The sequence below is a fragment of the Chiloscyllium punctatum genome, chromosome 40 (assembly GCF_047496795.1).
Source record: "Chiloscyllium punctatum isolate Juve2018m chromosome 40, sChiPun1.3, whole genome shotgun sequence".
In the NCBI taxonomy this organism is placed as follows: domain Eukaryota; kingdom Metazoa; phylum Chordata; class Chondrichthyes; order Orectolobiformes; family Hemiscylliidae; genus Chiloscyllium; species Chiloscyllium punctatum.
Window position 1 is genome coordinate 8,701,224 of NC_092778.1, and position 24,917 is coordinate 8,726,140.

At 47.1% G+C, this 24,917-nt stretch overlaps 1 long non-coding RNA gene across 1 annotated transcript; it reads right to left on the reverse strand.

Moving 5' to 3' along the window:
• Positions 1-321: 321 nt before the first annotated feature.
• On the reverse strand, positions 322-24,582 carry LOC140464328 (uncharacterized). The gene is made up of 3 exons (XR_011954905.1): positions 24,423-24,582; positions 23,907-24,094; positions 322-426 (listed from the first exon to the last, which is right to left on the reverse strand). It is a non-coding gene; the product is annotated as an uncharacterized lncRNA (long non-coding RNA).
• Positions 24,583-24,917: the final 335 nt, after the last annotated feature.

Here is a 24,917-nt window from a genome sequence, read left to right on the forward strand (position 1 = left end):
ATACACCATTTTCCTACATCGGAACAATTTCATGCAGGCACACTATTACTTAGCCAACTTGTCATAACAAAACACTGTCTTATTGTGCTATATGATCTTATAGTCACTCCACTCACCAGATCTGGCCTATGTTCACCAGTGAATGATAGAGAATCCACAAAACAAACATGATTATCATGTTGGCACATCCTGCAATTAGTATAAATACCGACAGTCCCATTCCCAACAGGGCAATGGTATCAAGGTGTACATCCATGTCAGACCAATCCAGGAACCAGAGAATTGTTGGTGCATAGCTGATAGCCTTTAGACCGATTCTGCCTCCAGTATATTGTTGAATCTTCTGTAAATACAGTTTTCCTGGTAGCAGTCCCTTCTCTCCAAGCAACTGTTTGTTTTGCTGGTAGGCCACAGAGAAGGCCACAACTGCAATGAAGAGAGACAAGAGTAAGTGACATTCTGAGTGTAACAAAACTGATGCATAAAACAATATCTTTTACCATCAAGAGATAATTTAAGAATGACAAAAGTATGCATGAATTGTCATGAAAGACTAACAGTCACACAACTTGAAGCTAAGAATAAATTATGCTGCCAAAATTGTAAGAAAAATTTAAGTTATGAAATGTCTTCCACACTGTTTCCAGAAGTCCTTGACATTGAACATTATAATTGAAGAGAATAAGAGGGTCCTTGTTAGATCAGACTCTAATATCTTTGAAATGAATTTTAAATTTAATCAGAAATTAAGATGACTGCTTTTCTTCCTTAATTAGTGTACCTCATGCAAATTCCAATACGTATTTCATTACAAAACAAAATGGAATGTAAATATAATTGATGAACAATTTTACCATTGTATCCTTCCTATATTTTGAAATTTAAGGTACATTGTAATTCAACAAATATTTTCATATTTTGAATATAAGTTGTCCAATTGTGAGGCTGATGCCACAGCCTACTCAAGCCATGTGTGTATCAGTAACCCTTACAATTCCTAATCACGCTAAAAATGCAATTGCCATGTTCCCTATAATCATCACACTGTACTCAAAATCCAAAAACACTTTAAAAAACAATTGTAAACAACAGAAAATAATCAAATAGCCATTTAGCCACAATGCAATCACATTCTAAAAAGAATTTGAAGGCAATGAACTCATTCATAAAAGATACAAAGATACAATGAACTTAGAGAATTACTTTGTGGTACATCAAGGTATTTACGTCAATTTAAGTTTATGTAAATTCCGAACTGGCTTTTCAAATAAATCATTAGCAACAAAGCGATAAGAATTTGGAACAATTGAATCATTAAGACAGCGAACTCAAAAGCATTAGAGTGCTTTGAATAACAGTTGAATACTAGGCTACATTAGCTTAAATGCTCTTTGGATGAAGCAAACTATTCTCATCTTCAGATTTTTCAAGGAGTATCCACAGCACAGCTTGAAGTGAGAATTAGGATTTGCACATGAACATATGAACTAGGAACAAGAGCACGCCATTCAGCTCCTGAGCCTGCTCTGCCAATCTATAAAATCATGGCTGATCTGACTGTAACGTCAAATCCACAATCCCAACAACCCTGATAACCTTTCACCACTTGTTTAGTCTTTTCCTTAAAAATAATAAAAGACTCTACTTCCACCATCTTCTCAGCAAGACAATTCCAAAGATTCTCAACCCACTGAGGGACAAACATTTGCCTAATCCTTTTTTTTAAAATGGGCTCCCCCAATTTTTAAACATCAACTCCCAGATCTACATTTGCTCCTGAGAGGAAGTATCCTCTCCCTGTCTACCACTGAGTCATACAGCATAAAAACAGGCCCTCTCGCCCACCATGTTGATGCCAACCAATACACTAATCCCATTTATCTGCACCTGTCCACAGCTTACTATGCTGTCATTTTAAGTGCTTTTCCAGATGCTTCCTAAATATTGTGAGAGTACCTGCCTTCACCACCATCTCAGCAGCACACACCATGTTTTGTATCACCTGCTAGGTGAGAAAATAATTTCTCAGTTAAACCACTGATGCCTCACCTTAAACTTACACCCTCTAGCCTGCCATGTTGAAAACAGTCTCACAATTCAGTCTGTCTATGCCTTTCATAATTTTGTGCACCTTAATCAGATCCTCCTTTAGCCTCCTCTGCTCCAAGGAAAACAAATGATCCAAAGATCAAAGTGGCTGCTGACACTCGCTCTTTCAGCCTACACGAAGAATGGAGAATTCCTCATGGCCAAGAACTTTACTACTATAATTATATTGAGTTTTTTTTCACCACGTTCTGTTTCAACTCTTTAATTTGTGAAACCATTTAAAGTCATGGAGTCATAAAGACATAGAGCACGGAAACAGACCCTTCGGTTCAACTCATCCATGCCGACCACATATCCTACATTAATCTAGTCCCATCTGCCAGCACTTGGCCCATATCCCTCTAAATCCTTCCCATTCATGTACCCATCCAGATGCCTTTTAAACATTATAATTGTACCAGCCTCCACTACTTCCTCTGGTTGATCATTCCATACAAACACCACCCTCTGCATGAAAATGTAGCCCTTTAGGTCTCTTTTAAATCTTCCCTCCACCCCAAGTTACTTGCCTGAGGTCCGGAACTCACAACCCAGGGAATTGCACTCCTGAGTCTGCAAAAAGGTTATCCATCAGTTCTGCATAATGCCTATGATGACATATCACAATGCACTAAATGCAACAAATTCAGTGTTGAAGGAAATTACTGTTGTGTCCAATATCCTTTTTTCACATATGTTAGTAAGTTTAAATGCTAAAATTACAGGATAATGACATTGGTATTAAATTCAAGTGACTGACATCATCAGTTTTAAGAGATGTACATACACACACATACATATATACTGCACAGACACACACGAGATTATTAACAAATAGGAGCATTCAGCCCATTAGGCTATTCAACATGATCATGGCTGATCTGACTGTGGCCTTAACTCCGCTTTCCTCTTATTCCCTTAACCTTCAACACCTTTCTCAGTCAGAATCTTTCTAACCCAACTCTGAATATTTAATGATTCCATCTCCACAGTTCTCTGGGGGTGGAGAATTACAAAGACTAATGACTGCTTAAAAGAAGAAATTCTTCTGCAACGCTGCCTCACACACTGCTGTCCCAGGCCACATGAGAAATCGAAAGCATCTATATTCAGGGGTTTGGTATACAGTGTCCAGGAAACTTTCCACTTCCCTGATTCATCCCAGCATTCAGTTATAACATGAGATTTAACTTTTCCTTCATCACCTTCACCAACATTTTGGACAGGAGTCCTTTCCCTACTTCACAGTCCCTTTTTCATGAGTCTTCAACACACCACTTCCCCTTCCTCTTATCTTTTACTAGCACTCAGCGTCACAGTGGTTAGCACTGCGGCCTCACTGCACCAGAGACCCGGGTTCAATTCCCACCTCAGGCGACTGACTGTGTGGAGTTTGCACATTCTCCCCATGTCTGCGTGAGTTTGCTCCGGGTGCTCCGGTTTCCTCCCACAGTCCAAAAATGTGTGCGGGTTAGATGAATTGGCCATGCTAAATTGGCCATAGTGTTAGGTGAAGGGGTAAATGTAGGGGAATGGGTCTGGGTGGGTTGCGCTTCAGTGGGTTGGTGTGGACTTGTTGGGCCAAAAGGCCTGTTTCCACACTGTAAGTAATCTAATCTATAATGAACTGTCTAGGTGTTATCATCAGCCTTAATTTCTCTGCTTTTCTTGCTCGCTCTAACCTGCTTCCTTTTAAACTTTCTGCATTCCATTCTACTTACTCCAACCCTGGCATTGTTATCAAACTTGCCAATAAGGGTAAACAAAAAACAAAAGCAGTGCAGATGCTGTAAATCAGAAACAAGATCAAAAGTTGCTGGAAAAGCTCAGCAGGTCTGGTAGCATCTATCAAGAGGAATCAGATTTAACATTTCATGTCAGGTGCTGTTCTGAGGAAGGATGGTGCTATTGTCTGACCTGCTGACCTGCAGAGGCTGAGCACCAGCGCTCAGATAGTTTGTCCTTTCTCCCACTGCGCCACAGCCCTGGCACTGACATCAAAGCTGGTTGAACTCATTCTCACCTTGAACAACCTTTTGTTTAATTCATCTCAATTTCTCCAAGTCAAAGGTGTGGCAACAAGTAGCTACATGGGTCCCAGCTATGCCTGTCTCTTTGTGGGATTATGAGAACATTCCTTGTTCTGGGACTAGGAGAAAGTGAGGACTGCAGATGCTGGAGAGCTGAAAATATGCTGCTGGAAAAGCGCAACAGGTCAGGCAGCATCCAAGGAACAGGAGAATCGACATTTCGGGCATGAGCCCTTCTTCAGGAATGGTTCTGGGACTACTCAGGCCCCCCACACACAATTCTTTCTTAGATAGATGAATGATACCTTCAGTGTTGCTTCCTGTTCTTATCTGGAATTGGAAAAATTAATCATTCAGAAGAAGTCACATTAGACTCGAAACATTAACTGTTTCTCTCTCTATAGACACTGCCACTGGACAAACCATTTAAATACAATGGATCTAAGAGTAGCTCAGGGTCTAAGAATGCTGCAGCAAGTAACTCACCTCTTAACTCCTTAAAGGCTGTCCAACATCTAAAAGATACAAATCAGGAAACAGAAAACTCCCCACTTGGCTGGACATATGCAGCCCCAACAACAATCAAGAAGCCTGACATCACCCAGAACAAAACAGCCACTTGAGAGGCATCACATTGATAAACATTAACTCCCTTTACCACCAACACACAATAGTAGCAGTGGACACCAGCTACAAACTGCACTGTGGAAATTCACCATGGCTTTTTAGACAGCACTTTCCAAAGCCATGACAGCTCCCATAGAAACAAGGAAAACAGATACATATGGAGACCACCACTTCCAAATTCCACTCCAAGTCTCTCAATTTCCTTGCTTAGAAAATGGATCAAACTTCTGGAACTCTCTCTCTAATAATATAATTGGTCTATCTACAGGAAATGTATTCAAGGTGGCAGCTGACCGCCACCTAGTCAAGGTGAACTAGGGTTAGGTAATAAATGCTGGCACAGCCAGCGATGTCTGCATGTTATAAATGAACAAAAGAGACTGAAAACCTTAGATGATTACAAAAAATACTAAGTTTACAGTAAAAATTAAATATATTGCTACATAACATAATTCAAATCTGACTTGCTATAAAATATAATCCACACAATTTTGGGAAAAAGTATGTCTTAAATCATTTCTTACCTATAAGAAACCAGTTTGGTCTTCTAATAAGTTCTCATCAATTTTCTTCTGAAATCAAAAATATAAACCATCCTCTTATTCACAATTGCCCTGTCCTGGTTTCCAGGTATTGTCCAAAACAAGGTCTTCCCAATACAAGCTGTCAATTCAACTACTCTTTCTCGTTTCGTTCAGTAGCCAGTAGCTACTATCTTTTAAACAGAGTCTTTCTATGCACATCTCTTTGTTAATTCTGAATTAATAAGAAGGGTGTCACAAACCAGATTTTTATCTGCAGTACCTACCTAACACTAAGGCATTACTGTTATTAATAAAGTCTCTTAACTTGTATGAAAGTGCTCAGCAAACAGTTCCTGCTCTGCAATGAATGAAAGGTCTCTGCTACCTGACAAAAACCTTTCACTGAAAAGTACAATAGTAAAACTATGTCATTCAAACCATATAAAGTATGTGTACTGCCATTGTTCTAACAGTTGATAAAACCTAAGTACGAAGAGAGGGCTGTTTGTTTGCCCACTCAAAATTAAACATATATAAAAGCTGGAACAGGTGCACGAGCACAAAAGGCTACAGTTTAAAATCAAGTAGCACAAAATGTTCAGGGTGCAATGTGCAGAAAAATGAAAAAAGGTTGACACTTTTGCTTTGGACAGTCACTTCAACCTCAGTTTCAGTAGCTAATAATTCAGAGAATAATAAACTTGTAGTGTCGATTAAAGACTTCCTTACTGGAGGAAGTATGGAAGTACTTAGCTCTCAAAAGAATCTACCTTCAAGTTCATTATTACAGAAACCACACAGCTTAAAATTAGATTTTGAAACAGTGGACAAATTCTGAATAAGTATATTTAAATTACAATTTTAATTGTAAACAAATAGGTTTTTTGTTTTTCAAAGCAACAGTTTAACAACTGACACTTATATTGTGCATTTATTGTGGTAAAATGTCCTAACATTTCACTATGTCAAAGTTGACACCAATGTATTTAGAGTCGAGAGTTTGGTGCTGGAAAAGCACATTTGGTCAAGCAGCATCCGAGGAGCAGGAGAATTGACATTTTGGATATAAGCCCTTCATCAGGAATGAGGCTTGTGGGCTGGGGGGGGCCAAGAGGTAAATGGGAGGGGGAGTAGGGCGGGGGGGGCAGGAGGGTGTGGTGGAAGGTAGCTGAGAATGCAATAGGTGGGAAAAGGTGATAGGTCGGAAAGGATGGTGGAGCGGATAGATGGGAAAAACGATGGACAGGTCAAGAAGGCAGTGCCGAGTTGGAGCTTGGGACTGGGCTAAGGTGGAAATGAGGAAACCCTCCAGTCCTGGCAACATCCTTGTAAATAGTTTCTGCGCCCTCTCAAATTTAACAACATATTTTTTATGGAAGGGTAACCAGAATTGGATATTATCCCTGGTTCAGAATTACGGGTGTAGTGATACTACCACCGCTTCTGCCTGAGTTCGAAGGGAAACACCTCACATGAGACTGATCGTTAAGGTATAGAAGGCATGGTTAATAAGTTTGCAGGCAACACCAAAACTGGTGACATAATAGTCAGTGACGAGAATTTTTTAAGATTACAGAGGGATCTTGATCAAATGGGTCAATGGGCTGAAAAATGGCAGACGGATAAATGTACCACAAACAAAGGGAGGGCTTACACAATTAATGTAGGGTCCTAGTTAGTGTTGTAGAACAGGGGGATCTAGGGGTGCAGGTACATAATTTTTTGAAGTTTGTGTCACATATAGACAGGGTGGCTGAAAAGACACTTGCCTCATTTGCCTTCATTGCTCAGTCCTTTCAGTATAGGAGTTAGGGGTCATGTTGAGGTTGTACACAACACTGGTGAGGCCTCTTCTGGAATACTGTGTCCAAATCTACTCACCCAATTAGAGAAAGGATATTATCAAGCTCAAGAGAATTCAGGAGAGATTCACCAGAATGTTGCCAGGTATTGAAGGTTTGAGTTATAAAGAAAGGGTGGATAACCTGGGACATTTTTCACTGGAGCATAGGAGGTTGAGAGGTGACCTGACTGAAATTTGTCAAATAATGAGAGGTATAGAAAGAGTTAATGGTAGTTGTCTTTTCCCCAGGATTGGTGGGGTGGGGTGGGGTGGGGTGGGGTGGGGTTCAAGACTAGGGGCACATTTTTAAGGTGGGAGGACAGAGATTTAAAAAAGACATGAGGGAATTTTTCTACACAGAGGGTGGTTCACATGTGGAATGAACTTCCTGAGGAAGTGGTGGATGTGTGTACAATTGCAACATTTAAAAGACATTTGGGTAAGTACGCGAATAGGAAAGGTTTGGAGGGATATAGGCCAGGAACAGGCAGGTGGAACTAATTTAGTTTGGAATTATATTCAGCATGGAGCGGTTGGACCGAAGGGTCTGCTTCCGAGCTGCATGACTCTCTGACTATGACTCTATATAGAAAACCTGGATTATTTCAAATAGTTTTACTTATTTTTATCTTTTATATCATCCTGCATTCCCTAGCCAAATGTACTGTTAATGTACTGACATTTTTGCTATGGAACTAACAAATAGGTATAACATGGCAACAAATGAAGCTTGTTTGCCTTCAATTCTACATTCCTCCTGACGAAGCAATGTCAGCTCTCTGCATGCTGCTTCTACTCAGTAACCTGTCAAAATTAAAACCCAGACTACGAAATATGCACATGTAAATCTCTGTTTTGTTTCTTCACACTAGAACCAACTGATCAAATATGCCTGTCAATACAATTCTTCCATTTGTTTCATTGTTTAAGTTTTTTTTTGACAATTCCCCAATATACACTTCAGATAATGGTTTTCTTAGGTACAGCATTCATTCAGCAATGTGAGCCATTGAGAAAGGCAAATACATATTGACTAAAACAAATGCAAAAATTATTGAACACACAGCAACTCAAGGAGAACCTGTGGAAAATAAATATTAGCAATCCACGTGTGGATCCTTCATCAGAGCTGTAAAATATTACAAGAAACAACACTGAAAAGACACTTGGACAAACTGAAGGGAAATAGGAAATATAAATGCACATAAAAATAACTGCTTAAATTGTTAAATGCTTAAGTGAATGGCAAATATGGCAGAAAAGAGCATTATTTTCTGCTTTGAACCTTCAGCAGTTTTTTTTCAGAACCTCACCAAAACCAATATCACCTTCACTATCACACCATCCTGTGTGTGCATCATTTAGTTTCCCTTTCCCTTCCCTTTCTACTGTTCTTTTTCAAGCTTTGCAAGCATAACGCCTTCCATTGCTGATGAACGGTTCACACCTGAAACATTAGCCTGTTCTCACCAGATATGCTACCTGACTTGCTGAGTGCTTCTTACAGTTAAAATTTTGCTTCAGATTACCAGCACATACAGTATTTTGTATACATTAATGTTAAAATCTGTCGGTAACAGTACATCATTTGAAAGACAAATTGTCTCTGCAGCAACAGTATTTGCATGCATCAGGTAAACTGACAAATCTATATAATCAGAAATTAGGTCTTGTGTTTTCATATCAAGCATAGTTCTGTATGTAGGTGTAACAAAACAACATCTGTCAAATTATTTATGCCATTAGTCAAAGTTAGGTGAACTCATCATCCTCTTGAACTCAACTTCCAGTTGCAAGTGAAATTATAATTTTGTTTATTAATTCGTTCTGACATAAAAATATCACTTCTGGAAAAGCTCAAACATTGCATGAAAATCACTTTGGAAGTAGAACATCTAACTTATGACTGTAAGACTGAGTAATTAATGTTCCAATCTATAGTTATTCTTCCTGCATCTGTTGTATTAAATATTGTACTTTCACTTCCTAGACATTGGTCTGATGAGGATCAGTGATATCATTACCAATCATGGTACAATCTCAAACTTCCCAAAATTTAGATACCACCAAGAATTTTAATTGCACAAATAATTCATTAACTTTCTGATAAGTACTTTTTCCTTTTTATGGCCCTCACATTTCAATTCCCAAATAAAAAGAACCACGACTTTTCTCACTTAGCTCGCTAGTAAACAATGCTGTGAGGTAGATTCTTTCTTACTTAAGAAGTTCCTCTCAAATAATGCATGGTAAAAACACTAATACTGTATTCATAGTCAATAACCACATCTCAAACACCTTCAATTGGTCATCTTCCTGGTATGAATAGCCAATACATTGGATTTCCTCCTATTAATAGGAAACATAATAGCATTAATTTGTTACTCTACCCCCAATGCAAACAGAATATACCATTCAATGAAAAACAAAGACTTGCATTTATGTAGCACCTTTCATGACTACCTGATGCCTCAAAGTGGTTTACAGCCAAAAAAGTAGTTTTGAAGTGTGATCACTGTTATGTAGAGATCGCAACAGCCATTCACAGACAGGAAACTTCCATAAACATCAATGTGACAGTTTTGTTTCTGTAATGTTAACTGAGAGATAAATACTCACCAGACACCAAGATCAAACATCTTGTTTTTTTTCGCCCCAAAACAGTGTCATGGGATCATTTATATCTACCTGAGCTGATAAACAGAGCCTCTGTCTTACACCACGTCAGAAGGATAGCACCTCCAACAATATAGCACTTCCTCAACAACATCCTTGATTTTTGTGTTCATCACTTGAATATGCCAATTACAATTTTATTTATGTATTTAATAAAGTAACAACATATGTAATTGTCATCTTATGAAGCCAGCACAAGTAATCTGTTTATATTTCAGTGAGGTGAATTGTTTGGCTATAAATCTAGCAAGACATAATGTAAAAAGCTGAAGATGTCAATTGGAAGTCAGATTATGCTTAGCATCAACAAACTAATTCGTAATTTATGAAAGCTGAACATTATATTCATAATAAGGAAAATGGCATTGTAGAACAACAGCTAGTAACAGTACATGGAAAAGACGGTATTGTATTTACATAATATCCTTTGCATAGTTTTTTGAAATTAAGTAATTCTTTGGTGGCCAAATACAGCAGATGATTTGCACACTGAGAGAATGATAAACAGCACCAACGAAATTTGATGTTGGCTAAATGTCTGTTGGTCAAGATCCTTGGACAAAACTCTGGTTTTCTTTGAAAACGTTATGGGAGGAGCTTTCACAAACATCCAAAAATTTTTTATCTCAGCCATGCAACTTTAAGGAAGCTGCAAATGATATGAGATTTGGGCCAGGTTGAGAGGAAAGGCTTTTTGTACACGTCTCAACCACCAGCACTGAAAGACAATGGCAGGTTGCAGAAAGTTAACCAACTTCTTAGCCACAGTAGATACATAGTCAAGGGATGCAAATGAAAAATAGAATTAACGTACTGAATCAAAAGCACTGCTTATTCTCTGAGGAAAAATACAAACCTCAGACATTCGTATTTTTGCTGTAAAATGACTGGATAATCAGTGCCAATCTTGAGGAGCCATCTGAGTATTATATCAAAAGTAACTGCTGACTGAAAGCGATCTTTGCACAATGGTGATAACTAACCTTACTTTGGCTTCACACTGAATATACTAGAACTGCAATCAAATAACAAGCCTGCTTCCACTTTAATAAATACTTCAATTCAATCCATACTTCAACTAAGTATGCATGTGTGGTATTGCTCTCTGACATAACAGGTGCTGGGCCCACTACTTTTCATCATTTATATAAATGGTTTGGATGTGAGTATAAGAGGTACAGTTAGTAAGTTTGCAGATGACACCAAAATTGGAGATGTAGTGGATAGCGAAGAAGGTTCCCTCAAATTACAATAGGATCTTAATCAGATGGGCCAATGGGCTGAGAAGTGGCAGATGGAGTATAATTCAGATAAATATGAGGTGCTGCATTTTGGGAAAGCAAATCTTAGCAGGACTTATATACTTAATGGTAAGGTCCTGGGGAGTGTTGCTGAACAAAGAGATCTTTCAAGGTTCATAGTTCCTTGAAAGTGGAATCGCAGGTAGATAGGATAGTGAAGAAGGCATTTGATGTAATTTCCTTTATTGGTCAGAGTATTGAGTACAGGAGTAGGGAGGTCATGTTGTGGCTGTACAGGTCATTGGTTAGGACACAGTTAGAATATTGTGTGCAATTCTGGTCTCCTTCCTATCAGAAAGGTGTTGTGAGGAACAATGAGACATCCCCTGGCATTGGCGTATGGACCCCTTCCTGATGAAAGATAGTAAATTTGTAAGGTACTTCTCTCAAGAATTTAAAACTTTTTTAGAAATTAATTTAGGTATGGCTAGCAACCCATCAATGATGTGGGAGACCTCAAAGCTTACGCGCGAGGTTTGATCATCTCATACTCAGCGACCCAGAAAAAGTAACGGGAGAACAACAGCGTCAGCTCGAAGCTTGCTTAAAAGCGGCTGAAACAGCATTTGCTGACAGACCTTCTATTATCAAATTGCAAAGGATTACGGCCCTTAGGACAGCTCTAAACACCACGCTTACCCAAACGGCTAAGAGGGAAATATTATTTGCAAAACAAAGGTGATATGAATTTGGCGGTAAACCGGGTAGATACTTAGTGTTTCTGGCAAAGAAAAAGAAGGCCCCTCAAACTATCATGTCTATCAAGGAAAGTACGGGTATTTTGACTCATGATCATAAAAGGCTTAACGCAATCTTTAGAAAATTTTATTCTGATTTATATAAATCGCAGGATTATGAAGACAGGAATAGGAGGATGCTTCAGAAATTCAGATTACCTAATGGAGACCTCTTTTGATACTTCCAAATTCAAGATTATATACAAATGAAGACTACGTTACTAGATAGTCTTTATAAATCAGATAGAGAATGTGGAGTTCTACGGCCAATGGGGGTATCTTCCGTCAGTACTATTTATCATTTACTACATGATGAAGTATAAGGAGATATGGACAATCTGCTTAAAACATGGGATCAGGATTTGGGACTAGAAATCTCTATAGAAATGTGAAATGACATTTGGGAAAACGCCAGAAGAATCACCATCTGCAACAGAACTCAGGCTATCCAGCTGAAGATACTTCATAGGGCCCATATAGCACCAGACCGATTGGAAATGCTTCTGCCTTAAATTTTGCCAATGTGTCCCAAATGTAAAATAGAGATGGGCACTCTTGTACATTGCCTATGGACCTGTCATAAGATCCGTAGATATTGGACTAAAGTAGCAAGTGCTCTGACAGAAATCTTAGGAACAGAAATTAGTGTGGACCCTGTATCTCTCCTTTTGGGCTTTTCGAACTTTCCCTTCCTGGATATGCACGGGAAGAGATTATTGTCTATTCTCTCTTTCTGTGCAAGGAAAAGTATTTTGGTAAACTGGGTGGCCGAGGGCCCCCCTGGACTTTCAAATTGGCACAGATTAATTATGAAATGTATTCCCCTTGACTTCCTTACAAATATGGTGCACCAGAAGACCAAATTATTCCATAAAATATGGTAGCCCTTCTTGAATTATATAAATACAGATATTTCAGCCATCCTAGCAAGGGCTTTTATTTAATTGAGATGGCGAACCTGGCTGGTCCTGTGCCCCTTGGGAGAGGAATCCCGCATGAATACGGGTTTTGTTACATTTAATGTTAATACATTCTGAGCATGTATCTCACTACCGAATTTCTGTGTTATCCGTTGGGTTTTTTTTCTTTGTCTTATTTGAAAAATGTAAGAGACTTAATTATACACTCTGGATAGTTGTAGGTTAGATTAGTAGTTGGTTGAGTTTTGTTTTTTTTCTCAGTATTTTTCTTTTGTTAAATTTTGGCTATTATTTATTTAAGATATAATTGTACATCAATGTTTGTACTTGGGATTTTTTTTATTTTTGTAAACTTGTAAAATTGTTAAATTTTCAATAAAAATATCTATAAATAAAAGAAAGGTGTTGTGAAACTGGAAAGCGTTCAGAAAAGAACTACAAGGGTGTTGCCAGGATTGGAGGAGTTGAGCTATAGGGAGAGGTTGAACAGGCTGGGGCTGTTTTCCCTGGAGTGTCAGAGGCTGAGGGGTGACCTTATAGAGGTTTACAAACCATGAGGGGCATGAATAGGATAAATAGACAAAGGCTTTTCCCTGGGGTGGAGGAGTCCAGAACTAGAGGGCATAGGTTTAGGGTGAGAGGGAAAAGATATAAAACAGACCTAAGGAACAATTTTTTCATGCAGAGGGTGGTAAGTGTATGGAATGAGCTGCCAGAGGAAGTGGTAGAGGCTGGTACAATTGCAACATTTACAAGGCATTGGGATGGGTATATGAATAGGAGGAATATGGGCTGGGTACGGGCAGGTAGGATTAGATTGGGTTGGGATATCTGATCAGCATTGACAAATTGGGCCGACGGTTCTGTTTCCGTGCTGTACATCTCTATAACTCCATCTGTTTTTGCATATTTGCTGTCAGAAAGCCATCAATCCAGACACTGAAGAATGTCATGGAATCTTTCAGGTCCACCTAAGAACTGGCAGAGCCCTAGTTTCAAACATCATCTCAAAGATAGAACCTATGAGAGTGCAGCACTCCCTCTGTACTGCACTGGAGCATCAGAAAGTGTTGCACTCAATGTCATTGAATGAGACTAGATCCTATGTTTCTGACTGAGAGGCAAGAGTGCCTCCTACTGAGCCACAGTTTCACTGGGAATTCACTTTAGCAACGAGTCTTGGCAAAGACCCACAACAAATATATACTTTTTGCCAGCACATTGCTTCTGGACTAACTACAGCATGGAAAGTTTTGTACTTTCACTTTTGTGTTCATTTTTTTTAATATTAATCATCATAATGTTTAACCTATCAATATAATGGGATTAAGATATTTTGGAAAAAGAACCTGCTGAAACCTTCCATCTAGTTTTCAGCAATATCACCATAGTAAAATATCCAGATAAGATATTTCTGTCATTGTAAATCTATAATCAGCTATCAACCCGTCTTATGGATCGAGGTAGAATGCAGGCAGTGCATGACCATCTGCATGTGACTCAGGCTTGACTGCTTTTTTTTCAATAAACTCTATTCCTGGAGCTTCAGATGGCTATCTGAGTGAAGTGAAACGTTTATATTTTGTTTTGCATGGACCAACAATTAGGATTTTGTGGTTTCAACTTAGCTTTGCTTGATATTAGATTTTGCTGATTACAATTGGGTGGGTTTGAGTCCAAAGGTCGCGTTCAGGACAAAGTTTGGGGCTTGTACAAATTATTGTCGTGATTCAAAGCAGGAGATTTGGATGGAAGTGTTTTTTTTCCTCTATATGTATGCAGCATATGTGCAACTACCAAGATGCAATGCACAATGTCAAGTTTCTGAACATAGAGAAATAAACACATTGGACTCAGGTGGTAAATAGGATTAATATCAGATCAGCTATGAACTTACTAAATAGCAGAGCAGGTTTGAGGGACTGAATGTCCTATTTCTGCTTCTAATTCATATGTTTGTAAAAAAGAAGCCACAGGAAAATCATTGGTTATATGCTATTTAACATCAAAAGAGCAATACTTATGAGGATGTAAAACACAAGTGTAATTTATGAATGAAGACCGAAGTGAAGAGGGAACTCCAGACAATGCCAGGCAGCAGACTGTTCGCATGGCCACCAGTGGGCAAGGCAAAGGAACAGCAGGTCTTTAAGAGAAACTGTGTCCAGGAGGACTGAGCAGGTGAATATAATTCTAACTGCAAAGTGCCTAAACAGCACTGTAATGAAGAAAGTACCAGCAACAGGAACATATAACTGTGTTAAATGTCATATATGTTGACACTTATACCATTAATTATTTTTGCAATAGGTTAAGACTGGGGGATATTGTTTTTACCAATGTAAATTCCAGTTGCAGCTATCTACTTTGTTTTCATTTATTGCTTTGCATTTCTCTTTATTTTACGTTCAATTTCTAGCTCCATTGACAGTTTTCCAGAAAGGATCAAGGCATTTTATGGTCTTTCAGACTGGTCATTTATGTTCGACGTGAGCACTCGTCCACCTCTTTTCCTTTAACCCAATCAGAACAGCCTTCTCTTTCTTCTCTCTCATGCATTTCTAGCTTCCTTCATACAATAGCAAATTCTACTAAGCAAATATATTTCTCATGAATTCCTATGATCTCTTGGTGATGATCATATATTTATAACCCCTATTTTGGATTTCCTGCAGAGATTCACCATAGAACCTGAGGCAGCACCTTCCAAACCCATGACTACTTCCATCTAGAAGGACAAGGGAAGCAGATACCTGGGAATACCACCAACTGCAGGATGCCCTCCAAGTCATTCACCATACTGACTTCCTTCATTGTTGTTGGGTCAAATTCCTGGATACCATCCCAAAGGGTATTGTGGGTCAACCCACAGAATGTGGATTGCATTGGTTCAAGCTCACCACCAACAGTACAAGGGCAGCTAGGGACAGGCAATAATTACTGGACAACTACCAACGGCCACATCTGATGAGTGAATAAAAACAAGAAAACTCTCTGCCTAGTGACCACTTTAATTTTACAATATTTTGAATTTCCCATTCGCCATGTGTACTTATAGTTTGGCGCATTGTCCAATCTCCATACAAAAGAATCAAGTTCACTGATAATCGCATTTCAAAATGATATTTTAAATCTTTTTCAAAAAGTGAATTCAATAAAAACTGACTACTAATTACTGTGAATTTTCATTCAGGGCCAATACCAAACGGTTTGGGAAGGGTGGGGGGAGGGAGGAGGGGGGGGTGTGGGGTAAGGGGAGGGGTTGGGGAGCAGTGAGGAAGTATGCAAGGGGTGTGTGGGGTGTATGTGAGCGGTGGTAGGGAGTGACGAGGAGGGGTGGTGAGACGTTGAGGTGGTGGGTGGTGGATGGGTGGTGGGGGTGGAAGTTGGGGAAAGGAGAGGGAGAGGGGGCGGGGGAATGGGAAGGGGGAGGGTGTGGGGGGAGGGGGTGGAAGGGTGGGGGAAGGGGTGTGGGGGAAGGTGGAGGGGGTGGGTGAGGGGAAGGAGGGGGGTGAGGGATAGAAGGAGGGGTTGAGAGGAAGGAGGAGGGGTTGAGGGGGAGGGAGGGAGTGAGGGGGAGGGAGGGAGTGAGGGGGAGGGAGGGAGTGAGGGGGGGGAGGGAGGGAGTGAGGGGGGGGAGGGAGGGAGTGAGGGGGAGGGAGGGAGGGAGTGAGGGGGAGGGAGGGAGTGGGGGGAGGGAGGGAGTGGAGGGAGGGGGAGGGAGGGAGTGGAGGGAGGGGGAGGGAGGGAGGGGAGGGAGTGAGGGGGAGGGAGGGAGTGGAGGGAGTGAGGGGGAGGGAGGGAGTGGAGGGAGGGAGGGAGTGGAGGGAGGGAGGGGGGGAGGGAGGGGGGGAGGGAGTGGAGGGAGGGAGGGGGGGGAAGGGAGGGAGGGAGGGGAGGGAGGGAGGGAAGGGAGGGAGGGGGGGGAAGGGAGGGAGGGAGGGGGGGGAAGGGAGGGAGGGAGGGGGGGAAGGGAGGGAGGGAGGGGGGGAAGGGAGGGAGGGAGGGGGGGAAGGGAGGGAGGGAGGGGGGGGAAGGGAGGGAGGGGGGGGGAAGGGAGGGAGGGGGGGGGGAAGGGAGGGAGGGGGGGCAAGGGAGGGAGGGGGGGAGGGAGGGAGGGAGGGGAGGGAGGGAGGGAGGGAGGGGAGGGAGGGAGGGGGGGGGGAGGGAGGGAGGGAGGGGGGGAAGGGAGGGAGGGAGGGGGGGGAGGGAGGGAGGGAGGGGGGGGAGGGAGGGAGGGAGGGGGGGGAGGGAGGGAGGGAGGGGGGGGAGGGAGGGAGGGGAGGGAGGGAGGGAGGGAGGGGGGGAAGGGAGGGAGGGAGGGGGGGGAAGGGAGGGAGGGGGGGGGGGGAAGGGAGGGAGGGGGGGGGGGAAGGGAGGGAGGGAGGGGGGGGAAGGGAGGGAGGGAGGGGGGGGAAGGGAGGGAGGGAGGGGGGGGAAGGGAGGGAGGGAGGGGGGGGAAGGGAGGGAGGGAGGGGGGGGAAGGGAGGGAGGGGGGGGGGAAGGGAGGGATGGGGGGGAGGGAGGGAGGGGGGGGAGGGAGGGAAGGGGGGGAGGGAGTGGGGGGGAGGGAGGGAGGGGAGGAGGGGAGGGGGGGAGGGAGGGAGGGGAGGGGGGAGGGAGGGAGGGGAGGGGGGGTGGGGAGGGAGGGAGGGGAGGGGAGGGGGGGTGGGGAGGGGGGGTGGGGAGGGAGGGTGGGGAGGGAGGGTGGGGAGGGGGGGAGGGGAGGGAGGGAGGGGAGGGAGGGAGGGGAGGGGGGGAGGGGAGGGAGGGAGGGGAGGGGGGGCGAGGGGGGGAGGGGAGGGAGGGAGGGGAGGGAGGGGAGGGAGGGAGGGGAGGGAGGGGGGAGGGGTTGAGGGGGTGAGGGGAGTGGGAAGGGGTGGAAGGGTGGGGGGTAGGTTGGAATGGGCAGTAGGGTGGTGGGGAGAGGGGGAATGGAGGGCTGAGGGAAGGGGTTGGGGTGGGGGTACGAGGGCAGGACAAAGTGGGAGGGGGTTGTGGAGAGGTGGAAGGGGTGAGGGGTCAGGGGGTGTGAGGAGGTCAGGTGTGAGCAAGTATGGGGTTTGTGTGTGAGTGATGGGATGTGAGAGGGAGGGTGGCAAGGGAATGGGTGAGGGAGGCGTGGGCATGATGTGAGGGTTGGGAGAGCGGGTGTGAATGAGGATTGGGGGGGCAGTTGTGAATGAGGATTGGGAGTTAGGTGTGAATAAGGATTGGGGGACGGGTGTGAACGGGGATGGGGGGGTGGGTGAATGGGAATTGGGAGGGTGCGGGTGTGAATGGGGATTGGGACGGGGGCAGGTGTGAATGGGGATGGGGGAGCAGGTGTGAATGGGGATTGGGAGGGGGAGCAGATGTGAATGGGGATGGGGGAGCAGATGTGAATGGGGATTGGAAGGGACAGCAGGCGTGAATGAGGATTGGGAGGGGGGGCAGATGTAAATGGGGACGGGGATGGCAGGTGTGAATGGGGATGGGGGAACAGGTGTGAATGAGGATGGGGGGGAGCAGGTGTGAATGGGGATTGGGACTGGGGGGGGCGGGTGTGAATGGGGATTGGGACTGGGGGGGGCGGGTGTGAATGGGGATTGGGACTGGGGGGGGGGTCGGGTGTGAATGGGGATTGGGACGGGGGGGGCGAGTGTGAATGGGGATTGGGAAGGGGGCGCGGGTGTGAACGGGGATTGGGAGACCGGGGTAGGTGTGAAAGGGGATTAGGAGAGTGGGGGGGCAGGTGTGAATAGGGATTGGGGGGAGGGGGCGGGTGTGAATGGGGATTAGGAGAGTGGTGGGGGCGGGCGTGAATGGGGATTAGGGGAGTGGACAGTGGGTGTGAATGGGGATTAGGAGAGTGGGGGGGGGCGGGTGTGAATGGGGATTGGGAGAGTGGGGGGCGGGTGTGAATGGGGATTGGGAGACAGGGTGGTAGGTGTGAATGGGGATTAGGAGAGTGGGGTTGGGAGTGAATAGGGATTGGGAGAGTGGGGGGGGGCGGGTGTGAATGGGGATTGGGAGAGTGGGGGGCGGGTGTGAATGGGGATTAGGAGAGTGGGGTTGGGTGTGAATGGGGATTGGGAGAGTGGGGGGGGCGGGTGTGAATGGGGATTAGGAGAGTGGGGGCGCGGGTGTGAATGGGGATTGGGAGACGGGGTGGTAGGTGTGAATGGGGATTAGGAGAGTGGAGTTGGGAGTGAATAGGGATTGGGAGGGGGGGGGCGGGTGTGAATGGGGATTGGGAGAGTGGGGGGCGGGTGTGAATGCGGATTGGGAGAGTGGGGCGGCCGGGTGTGAATTGGGATTGGAAGAGTGGGGGGGGGCAGGTGTGAATGGGGATTGGGAGAGTGGGGGAGGCAGGTGTGAATAGGGATGGGGGGGCGGGTGTGAATGGGGATTAGGAGAGTGGGGGGGCGGGTGTGAATGGGGATTAGGGGAGTGAGGGAAAGGGTGTGAATGGGGATTAGGAGAGTGTGGAGGCGGGTGTGAATAGGGATTGGGGGGGGCGGGTGTGAATAGGGATTGGGGGGGGCGGGTGTGAATAGGGATTAGGAGAGTGGGGGGCGGTGTGAATGGGGATTAGGGGATAAGGGGAAGGTGTGAATGGGGATTAGGAGAGTGGGGGGGCGGGTGTAAATGGGGATTGGGAGACGGGGCGGTGGGTGTGAATGGGGATTGGGAGAGTGGGGGGGTTGGATGTGAATGGGGATTGGGAGAGTGGGGGGGCGGATGTGAATGGGGATTGGGAGAGTGGGGTTGGGTGTGAATGGGGATTGGGAGAGTGGGGGGTGGGTATAAATGGGGATTGGGAGACTGGGGGGTGGGTATAAATGGGGATTGGGAGAGTGGGGGGGGCGGGTGTGAATAGGGATTGGGAGAGTGGGGTTGGATGTGAATGGGGATTGGGAGAGTGGGGTTGGGTGTGAATGGGGATTGGGAGAGTGGGGGGCGGGTATAAATGGGGATTGGGAGACGGGGGGGCGGGTGTAAATGGGGATTCGGAGAGTGGGGGGTCAGGTCTAAATGGGGATTCGGAGAGTGGGGGGGGCGGGTGTGAATGGGGATCGGGAGAGTGGGGTGCGGGTGTGAATGCGGATTGGGAGAGTGGGGGCGCGGGTGTGAATGGGGATTGGGAGATTGGCGGCAGGTGTGAATGGGATTGGGAGACGGGGGCGGGTGTAAATGGGGATTGGGAGATTTGGGGGGGGCGGGTGTGAATGGGGATTGGGAGAGTGGGGGGGCAGGTGTGAATGCTGATTGGGAGAGTGGGGGGAGGCGGGTGTGAATGCGGATTGGGAGAGTGGGGTGTGGGTGTAAATGGGGATTGGGAGAGTGAGGGATTGGGGTTGGGTGTGAATGCGGATTGGGAGAGTGGTGGGGCAGGTGTGAATGGGGATTTTGGGTTGGTTGTGAATGGGGATTGGTTGAGTGGTGGGGCAGGTGTGAATGCGGATTGGGTGAGTGGGGGGCAGGTGTGAATGCGGATTGGGAGAGTGGGGGGCAGGTGTGAATGCGGATTGGGAGAGTGGGGGCGGGTGTGAATGGGGATTGGGTGAGTGGGGGGTGGGTGTGAATGGGGATTGGGAGAGTGGGGGGGTGGGTGTGAATGGGGATTGGGAGAGTGGGGGGGTGGGTGTGAATGGGAATTGGGAGAGTGGGGGGGCGGGTGTGAATGGGAATTGGGAGAGTGGGGTGTGGGTGTAACTGGGGATTGGGAGAGTGAGGGATTGGGGTTGGGTGTGAATGCGGATTGGGAGAGTGGGGGGTGGGTGTGAATGGGGATTTTGGGTTGGTTGTGAATGGGGATTGGGTGAGTGGGGGGCGGGTGTGAATGGGGATTGGGTGAGTGGGGGGCGGGTGTGAATGGGGATTGGGTGAGTGGGGGGCGGGTGTGAATGGGGATTGGGTGAGTGGGGGGCGGGTGTGAATGCGGATTGTGTGAGTGGGGGGCGGGTGTGAATGCGGATTGGGAGAGTGGGGGGCGGGTGTGAATGGGAATTGGGAGAGTGGGGGGTGGGTGTGAATGCGGATTGGGATAGTGGGGGGTGGGTGTGAATGGGGATTTTGGGTTGGTTGTGAATGGGGATTGGGTGAGTAGGGGGCAGGTGTGAGTGCGGATTGGGTGAGTGGGGGGCGGGTGTGAGTGCGGATTGGGAGAGTGGGGGGGCGGGTGTGAATGGGGATTGGGTGAGTGGGGGGCGGGTGTGAATGGGGATTGGGTGAGTGGGGGGCGGGTGTGAATGGGGATTGGGTGAGTGGGGGGCGGGTGTGAATGGGGATTGGGTGAGTGGGGGGCGGGTGTGAATGGGGATTGGGTGAGTGGGGGGCGGGTGTGAATGGGGATTGGGTGAGTGGGGGGCGGGTGTGAATGGGGATTGGGTGAGTGGGGGGCGGGTGTGAATGGGGATTGGGTGAGTGGGGGGCGGGTGTGAATGGGGATTGGGTGAGTGGGGGGCGGGTGTGAATGGGGATTGGGTGAGTGGGGGCGGGTGTGAATGGGGATTGGGAGAGTGGGGGGCGGGTGTGAATGGGGATTGGGTGAGTGGGGGGCGGGTGTGAATGCAGATTGGGAGAGTGGGGGCGGGTGTGAATGCAGATTGGGAGAGTGGGGGCCGGGTGTGAATGCGGATTGGGAGGTGGGGGGAGCGGGTGTGAATGCGGATTGGGAGAGTGGGGGGTGGGTGTGAATGGCGATTGGGAGAGTGGGGGGGTGGGTGTGAATGGGGATTAGTGTGGGGGGGTGGGTGTGAATGGGGATTAGTGTGGGGGGTGGGTGTGAATGGGGATTAGTGTGGGGGGGTGGGTGTGAATGGCGATTGGGAGAGTGGGGGGGTGGGTGTGAATGGGGATTAGTGTGGGGGGGTGGGTGTGAATGGGGATTAGTGTGGGGGGTGGGTGTGAATGGGGATTAGGAGAGTGGGGGGGCGGGTGTGAAAGGGAATTAGGGGGGTAGGGGATTAGGGGGGTAGGGGATTAGGGGGGTGGGGGGGCGGGTGTGAATGGGGATTAGGGGGGTGGGGGGGCGGGTGTGAATGGGGATTAGGGGGGTGGGGGGGCGGGTGTGAATGGGGATTAGGGGGGTGGGGGGGCGGGTGTGAATGGGGATTAGGGGGGTGGGGGGGCGGGTGTGAATGGGGATTAGGGGGGTGGGGGGGCGGGTGTGAATGGGGATTAGGGGGGTGGGGGGGCGGGTGTGAATGGGGATTAGGGGGGTGGGGGGGCGGGTGTGAATGGGGATTAGGGGGGTGGGGGGGCGGGTGTGAATGGGGATTAGGGGGGTGGGGGGGCGGGTGTGAATGGGGATTAGGGGGGTGGGGGGGCGGGTGTGAATGGGGATTAGGGGGGTGGGGGGGCGGGTGTGAATGGGGATTAGGGGGGTGGGGGGGCGGGTGTGAATGGGGATTAGGGGGGTGGGGGGGAGGGTGTGAATGGGGATTAGGGGGGTGGGGGGGAGGGTGTGAATGGGGATTAGGGGGGTGGGGGGGAGGGTGTGAATGGGGATTAGGGGGGTGGGGGGGCGGGTGTGAATGGGGATTAGGGGGGTTGGGGGGGCGGGTGTGAATGGGGATTAGGGGGGTGGGGGGGCGGGTGTGAATGGGGATTAGGGGGGTGGGGGGGCGGGTGTGAATGGGGATTAGGGGGGTGGGGGGGCGGGTGTGAATGGGGATTAGGGGGGTGGGGGGGCGGGTGTGAATGGGGATTAGGGGGGTGGGGGGGCGGGTGTGAATGGGGATTAGGGGGGTGGGGGGGCGGGTGTGAATGGGGATTAGGGGGGTGGGGGGGCGGGTGTGAATGGGGATTAGGGGGGTGGGGGGGCGGGTGTGAATGGGGATTAGGGGGGTGGGGGGGGCGGGTGTGAATGGGGATTAGGGGGGTGGGGGGGGCGGGTGTGAATGGGGATTAGGGGGGTGGGGGGGCGGGTGTGAATGGGGATTAGGGGGGTGGGGGGGCGGGTGTGAATGGGGATTAGGGGGGTGGGGGGGCGGGTGTGAATGGGGATTAGGGGGGTGGGGGGGCGGGTGTGAATGGGGATTAGGGGGGTGGGGGGGGCGGGTGTGAATGGGGATTAGGGGGGTGGGGGGGCGGGTGTGAATGGGGATTAGGGGGGTGGGGGGGCGGGTGTGAATGGGGATTAGGGGGGTGGGGGGGCGGGTGTGAATGGGGATTGGGAGGGTGGGGGGGGCGGGTGTGAATGGGGATTGGGAGAGTGGGGGTTGGGTGTGAATGGGGATTAGGGGGGTTGGGTGTGAATGGGGATTAGGGGGGTGGGGGGTTGGGTGTGAATGCGGATTGGGAGAGTGGGGGTTGGGTGTGAATGGGGATTGGGAGAGTGGGGGTTGGGTGTGAATGGGGATTGGGAGAGTGGGGGGCGGGTGTGAATGGGGATTGGGAGAGTGGGGGTTGGGTGTGAATGGGGATTAGGGGGGTTGGAGGAGGAGCAGGTGACGGGGGCGGGGCTCTGTGGGTTTGGGAAGGGAAGGTGTGGGGGAGGGACTGAGGGGAAAGAGTTGGGGGATGGGTTGAGGTGGGCAAGACTAGTGTAGGCTTACGGGCGGTGGGGGGGGGCTCAGAGGTTGGCGCAATGGCGCAATGGCGCAGGGCAGTGGAGGTCTGCCCCAAACCGGCTGAAGTGACTGATGGGGGCAATTATTTTTCCTCAAACCTCTCTCTTCCCCCCCTCAGTTCCACTCACAGTAAATAAATGCTATGGAGCGCAGCAAAACTATCCTGGTCAGCCAGAAGGTGCCCGGCTGCAGCCGCACGGCGCTTTCCTGCTTCTGCCGGCTGCTCTCCGTGGCCTGGCCGAGGGGATGATGGTCCCGCGGGCCGCCGCTTGACTGCGCTGGGCCCACACGCCGGCTCCGCACCTCCGCCGCCATCTTCACTGACACCGCGCCTGCGCGCTGCCGGCCCTCACCACACAAACTTTTGTCAGCAACCAAACTTCCTGAAAGTTTGATCCAAACCCCGAGCCTGGTCTTTGGTGTTTTCCTTGCTGCCACCCCGCCCCCTCTCTCTCTCTCTGGAACATGTTAAAGATTAATCCAGTTGTTCTCACCGCGTTATTTTCGCAGCAACATTTTAATTGGCGCAGAAAATGATCAGAGGAATTTTATAGGGGGCAGGATTTTTAACGCGATAAATTCGCATAAAATTCATACCAACCTGGTTGTTATCATGCATTATAATGAAATTGTTGGTTCTTTCAAATCATATTGGTCGGAAGTCAGGATCGTTCACTTTGATTGAAAACATGGTAAATTTCGATCCGTCAAAAAATATCGATTGCAATCCAACTTGTTCCCGTCAATATCCACTGCTGATATTTGGTTTACACAGCTCTGCGATAGCTGCTGTAAACAAACGGAAAAAGTTTGAAAACTTTACTGAAAGTAAATGTTCATTTGACGTTCACTACAGTAGTGTACTATTTTGTTTGTTTTTCGTCTTAAAATATTTCGTACATGTGTCTCTCCGGTTGATCGTTTTTAAAATATTCGAGTTCTTCGCTTATGTTGCTGATCGTTTTGATTTCGTTTTTCGCGATGGCTGTTATTGATTAATATAAATAGAAATTTCAAAAATGCTTCTAAATCGTATTTAACCAGTAAAAAGTTGAATTAATACGCTCCACGAAATGTATCTCCCGAAACCTGTAGTATGATTCTAGGTGTCTCTCACCTGTATTCTCTAACCTTTCTCGTGTGTACAGTTTTCGTCTCAGTGATCTAAAATATTCTCTTTCTCACAATATGTAAAAATGTCGTTCTACACGCTTCTGTCGCTTTCGTCTCCGTGCTGAATTCAAGAATCCTAACACAGCATCCTAGTCCAATTCATCGCTTGCCACTATAAATCTGCAGCACTCCCAAACTCCCTAGCTGTCTTTCTTGCAATCTCCAGACTTTTAACCTGAATCATTGTTCATCTAATTGCTATTAACTTGCTTTCGTATTTAATTTAATTTAACCTTTGGTTACGTCTCACGCTATAGGTTTTTGTTTTTCATTTAGGTTTTTCAAAGTGCGTGCCTTTTCTGCAAGTGGTATTCTACATTTTGATTTGATTCGTATCGTAAAATTGTGTTTACAAAAGGAGGAAGCAAAGTTTATCAACCGATTTTTTTTTCATAACAGATTGTGACCCCGTGGTTTATGGTTTTTGGGTTCATTTCTA